This window comes from Rhipicephalus microplus, chromosome 7 (assembly GCF_043290135.1).
Source record: "Rhipicephalus microplus isolate Deutch F79 chromosome 7, USDA_Rmic, whole genome shotgun sequence".
In the NCBI taxonomy this organism is placed as follows: domain Eukaryota; kingdom Metazoa; phylum Arthropoda; class Arachnida; order Ixodida; family Ixodidae; genus Rhipicephalus; species Rhipicephalus microplus.
This window is the reverse complement of record NC_134706.1, coordinates 159,874,747-159,880,746: the sequence shown is the minus strand read 5'-3', so window position 1 is coordinate 159,880,746 and position 6,000 is coordinate 159,874,747.

Sequence of the window (6,000 nt, the reverse complement as noted above, 5' to 3'; positions counted from 1 at the left end):
CCACCAGCAGTCTTCAAGCACTAAAACAGCCAAATCGAGTCGCCCATTACCATTCCGACAAGACCTCTTCAAACATCCGCTCACTGAAAGACATCAAGGTCTATTTCCACGAAGAGTTAATCTTCCACCTTGTTTTGCTACGGCACGACAATTGACCTCTACACCATTACTGCACCATAGGACTCGTGTTACCGAACCATCCAGTGCACTGTACTCCCCGCATCGTACACTTGGCCCACCACCTGGTTTTCCGTCACTTTGCTCTTCAGTTACTGACAACGCCCACCTCACGCCTCACACGCTCGCTACGGTTGGTATACAGCTGAGGAACTCCGAATATACTCAGCCAAGCCCAGGGTCTATCGTCCATATTCATGCATCAGAACAGTCGACCTGCAAAGTTGCGCAGACACACAAACAATCCCAAGCAAAATCCGACCAAATCAAGCGTTTGTCAGTGTCGCCGTCGAGTTCCCAGCCACCTAAGAGTCCAAAAAACACACTGGGCTCGGAAAAATCAACTCTCAAGCACTGCCCTGTACCAGAAGCGTCTATTAAGAACGGCGTTGCAAGAGCCTCCAAAGACTTCTCTGTCGATTCTAGTGCACCACCTTCATTTTCTTTCGAGAATCGCGACAACCCAACGACAACCAACTATCTACTAGTCACATCAACTATGAAGAAAAAGCAGGCTCGTGTTACTAAAGGAGTACCAGCTCGTCGGGTTCCGAAACATCAGCAGTGCCATCAAGAACTCAAAGAACTCCTGAAACTACGGCAGTTACATCAAGCACGACGACGAACTAAAATGAGATCACAAGCAGATCTGTGGCTTAAGGATGGTCGTCAGAAACGACACCAACTAAAGGAAAGACCAAGTCAACATTTGAGCCATATTCGTAGAAGGAAACGTCAAAGAAGTCTTCTGTACGAGATATCAGGGCTTCGTGTACTCTCCTACCGATGGAGATACCACCACAGAAAACCACGAAAGAGGCTGAACGTTACCATTTGCAAATTGCGGGTACATAGACATCGTATCATCAACTTCGGATCTCGTGAACGCAATCCTGAAGCAATGCTTCTGTCTCAGCCACGACAAAGAATACAGCAACCGCGGCAGAAAACTCGGCACCTACGACGTCCGACCTTCAAATTCTACAAGGACGTCCAGCATCGTTGGTTCTTCGCAGCTGCTGAAGCCATGTCATGGTCAGTGCAGTTGTGCAGGACGCGGTTATCTTCTCCAGAACGCCACAGTCAGCCTCGCCCACCAGAACTTCTGCGTAAACCGGACTGCTGCACGATCTCCTGAAGTCTTTGAAAGTTTATGGAACTCCCCTGAAGCATAGAACCGATTATGAATTTTGACATTTGTGACTTTTCAATCTCTCCTTGTTTACTACTTCTCGTTCGTAATCCGTGCCTTCTTTCGGGGGGAGGGGGAATCGTGTGACGTATGAGCGACGGTTGGTAGAAGATGAGGAAGAAGTGGAGAATGAAATAAACATGGGGTATGAGCCAGGCCACGTCTGCCATTCATCGTAGCGTCACACACACACACATATATATATATATATATATATATATATATATATATATATATATATATATATATATATATATATATATATATATATATATATAAATTTTGAAAGGGAGGCACGACAGGCCCGGGTAACTTCCGGGTCTAAGAGAGGGGCGGTGAAGTCAATAAATGACCAGATTCTGACCCCGCACCCCTTTGGGTTGCTATGCTCCTCCTTATTTCTTCATGTATAGGCTGACTTTGATCCCCCCTCTTCAGTGACCAGGGGGAAAACGACCGCTACCCCAGTCCCCCCCCCCCCCCCCTGTGATACACATGATAATTGATTTGTGGGGTTTAACGTCCCGAAACCACCATATGATTATGAGAGACGCCGTAGTGGAGGGCTGCGGAAATTTTGACCACCTGGGGGTCTTTAACGTGCACCCAAACTAAGCACACGGGCCTACAGCATTTCCGCCTCCATCGGAAATGCAGCCGCCACTGCCGGGATTTGATCCCGCGATCTGCGGGTCAGCAGCCGAGTACCTTAGCCACTAGACCACCGTGGCCGGGCTATCCCGTGATACACACGCCTATGCATAAGGGCTGTGAATCATTGCAATAAAATCTCGCGTGTACATGTCTGCATCAATAATTGTGTAAGTTTTATGCAAAATACATGATCGTTTTGTGGTGATTAGGACCGCTGTTAATCATTTGCTCCTAATTGTATTCACGAAACTGTTTTGCGGTGATTATGACCGCCGCTGTTTTTTTCTATTTTTGCGTTCACTATGTAGTACCTATGAGCGTTTTAAACTTCGCGCAATTACCTTCTTACTTTTTTTCCTTACAAAACTAAAAATATTTTGCTCTCTAAGTATTTGTGTAACATATATTTACGTATGTTGTTTATATATAAATGCAATAACAAAGCTTATTTAGTGCGCGAATGTGGTGTACGTCTGCGGGGCTGTATTTACGATACTTGTTCAGACGTACTGTTTGCTGGTGGGGGCTGTGGGGCGCCTCGCAAGGGTCGGTTTTGGATCAATTTTTACCACATTTTTAGGTGTCCTTGTGCTCTGTGTTTGTTTTTTGTTAGGTTCTGCCAGTGCTGCTTATTACGAAGATGGGCTATGCTCAAACGACGACGTGTGGTGCCGTATTGTGAAGCACTCGCCAGGTATGTACCATATTTCTGCTGTCAGCCCTTTTTTCACACCAAGAGCATGAAAAGGATGCCATACTACATCTTTCGTAACATGTGGATGATAAGTGAAGTTTGTTAACGTAGCGAATCTGTTGTGTGTATTGTTTCAACAGGGTGAGGGCATATTTGTGCGAAGTGAAGCACGGCCGAGCTTTTTCTTTTGATTGAAGCTTGGTTCAGTGTGTAAAACAGGAAGCGCATGTGTGCGCAGCGGGAAATCGTCGGCAGATTTGAGCAGAGTTGTGGCGGCGCCCGCCTCTGTCGGAAGTTGGGTTGGAAGGGGGCCCTGCTCGCGATAGACTACTATTTTGGTTATATAATACTTGGGTGAAGAAGGTGTTTTTAGCTCTAAGCGCTGATCATGTCTTGGGCGCGAATGCTTGAATTTGTTAGAGTTATTTTTGCACGCCTCTTCATATTGTGAGCTATAATAGTGAACCTGTCTAAGACAGTCTCATATGCTGTACGTTCTTTTTTAAACTGCTGTCACAATTTCTGGCGGGTAGCCGAACGTATGCAGGTGTGTGCATTCGTGCCGGCACGCATTTTTGAACTACCGTGTTACTCGAGTAGAGTGTTAGCGTGCAGTATGTTGCTTCGTCTTAGGTAGGGCTCGGAAACCTTGCACTTACGCTTGGGTAGTCATGCTGCCCGTTTAGTCAAATCCGAACCTACAGCATACACCCGCAACATTGGTTGCCTTATTCGGCCGGAACTCGTGAATACTGAGCCATTCGTTAGACTTCATCTGTATTTTCGAACAAATCTTCATGACTAATTGTGGCTGAATCGCTGTATCGTAACCGTGCGAGCCCTAATTCAATCATTAGTTCATGTGACAGAGCACATTTGATTTTATTCAGCTTGTTTTCACTATGCTTGGATATTGTTATTTTACTTTAGTTTATTAAGTATCGTGTGTGCCTCGCCCAACCTTGGTGTTCAAACTTCGCTAAACACTTTTACATGTACAAACAGTAAAAACAGTTTAGACCACCACATCCAAAATAATTTTCTAATAGATGACAAGATTGAACCATTCTGGTCAGTAACAGACATGGAATTAAAAACCACACACTGACCACAAATAAAGCACAATGCTACTCTGTTGTGAACAAGGTTGCTGTAAGGAGACCGGAATATCATGGTTTTATTTGCTTTCAATCGTGGGCAGCGTGTTGTTTTAATTGCTTTTACATCAGAAGACAAGCCGAAGTAAACTTTTCTATTCCTTTCCTTTCTATTATTCTCCCTTTTCCCCATCCAAAGTGTAGGGTAGTCAACCAAGCCAAGCTAGGTTAACCTCCCTGCCTTTTCTCTCTGTTTATCACTCTCTCTCTCTCTAGGCATGCGCTACAGTTTTAGGAGGTATTTCTGGTGTTTGCTGAAATTAATATTTTACTTATCACTCAATACTCGCGATAATGTTAGGCATCACAATATGCATGCATATGGCATGCACGTGTTGCTGTTAAAATGCAAATTGGACATTGTGTTTATCTGAGAATCATAAATATAGACTGCATGTTCTCAATCTGCCCCGCCGTGGTGGTCTCAGTGGCCAAGCTCCTCGGCTGCTGACCCGCCGGTCGAGGAATTGAATCCGGCTGCAGCAGCTGCATTTCTGATGAAGGCAGAAGTTCTGTAGGCTCGTGTACTCAGATTTGGGTGCACGTTAAAGAACCCCAGGTCGTCGCAATTTCCGCGGCCCTCCCCTACAGCGCCTCACATAATCATATTGTGGTTTTGGAACGTTAAACCCTACATATCGATCATCAATGCAGGTTTCTAAGCTGTTAGATATCGAAGCAATTATACAACGTCGGAAATCAGGCTCATTAAAGTTTATTGCCTATTGCTAAATTGTGGCCAACAGCTTCCAGAATTCTGGAGACCGCATAATGTTGCAGAAGCATGCAGGCTTTGTTAGGATGGTATGTAGTTCAAGATTGATGTTTTTTATGTCGCAGAATTTCCACTTTTTTCACACAATATAACACAGCTTGTGATAAGAGGTATGTAAGGAATGATCGAGGGGTACTGCCCATTTAGCCAACTAGAATTATTGAAACTAATGGCTAATATTTCGCAGAAAACAATAGTTATTTCGTGAAACCAATTTTAGATAAAATAGGTGTAATCATGTCAATGCAATCAGCCGGAAGAATGCTACATCAGCCGTGTTCAAAATAAAATTCATTATTTTTATGTGCTACCAGCAATGGATACTTGATAAAAGTGCATACCGCCATGTATGTGCTGTCGTATCATGGACTTAGCCTGTATACACTCTATGCAGGAGCACTATTCAAGCATATCTGTAACATCCCTGTATTGTGAAAATTGCATAATAATATTTTTTTAAGTTGTAGCTGCGTTCGCCAGAAACGTTGAGGAAGTTTTTCTTGTAACATGTCTGGTTTGTGTACATCCTGATCATTATAAAAAGACTGCCAAATAAAGCTTTGCTAACCGACACATTTGAAAAAATTGTTTGTTTTTTTCCTTCGCAGCCTATACCTGCTCGTCGTACGCAGAGTGTAGAAGACGCCCACAATAGCATGTCATCAATGCTGGCATGTCAAAAACTTGGCTGCTGGTGCACAGCATCTGCACATTGTTTCTATTTTCTGTGGAAAGGGAACTTCAGATAACCACCTGGTAGCTGTGTTTAAGGAGCTAAGGGTGTTCAGAGTTAATTCTTTTGTTTTTCCTTAAAAAAAGAAATCAGCGCTGTAAGCTTTGTGTGTAACAGCCATCTTTGCAGATAACGATGTATCCATCGAGACGCAACGTGATACAATAATTATTACTGTCAGCGGTGCTACTGAGTAAAACTAAATAATGAACTAATTGATAAACTTATTAGTGACCACAACAGGCGGCCACGTATGAGTTCATTATTTGAGTCAGCCAAATTTCTACGTAACTTTACTTGTAAGAGTTATAGAATGCCTGTGTTTAGATATCCTGCTGGAAAATTTTGTTGTGGCTTGCATTATTACGTATGCATTACAGTGAGCACTAGAACAGACTTTCTGATGTAATTGATGCAATTATTCTGACCATACGTAGGAGACAATGGTGAACATTTTAATAATGGTTACCCTTTTATTTTTGGCTAGCGATAGCAGTAACTGGCTGCTTGTACTACCAGGAAAAAATAATTTGCTGATCCTCACTGTCTTGCATGGGTAATCAAGAAAAGCAAAATTAAATTTAGGAACCGGCTATCTACGAACATAAACATGCTCAA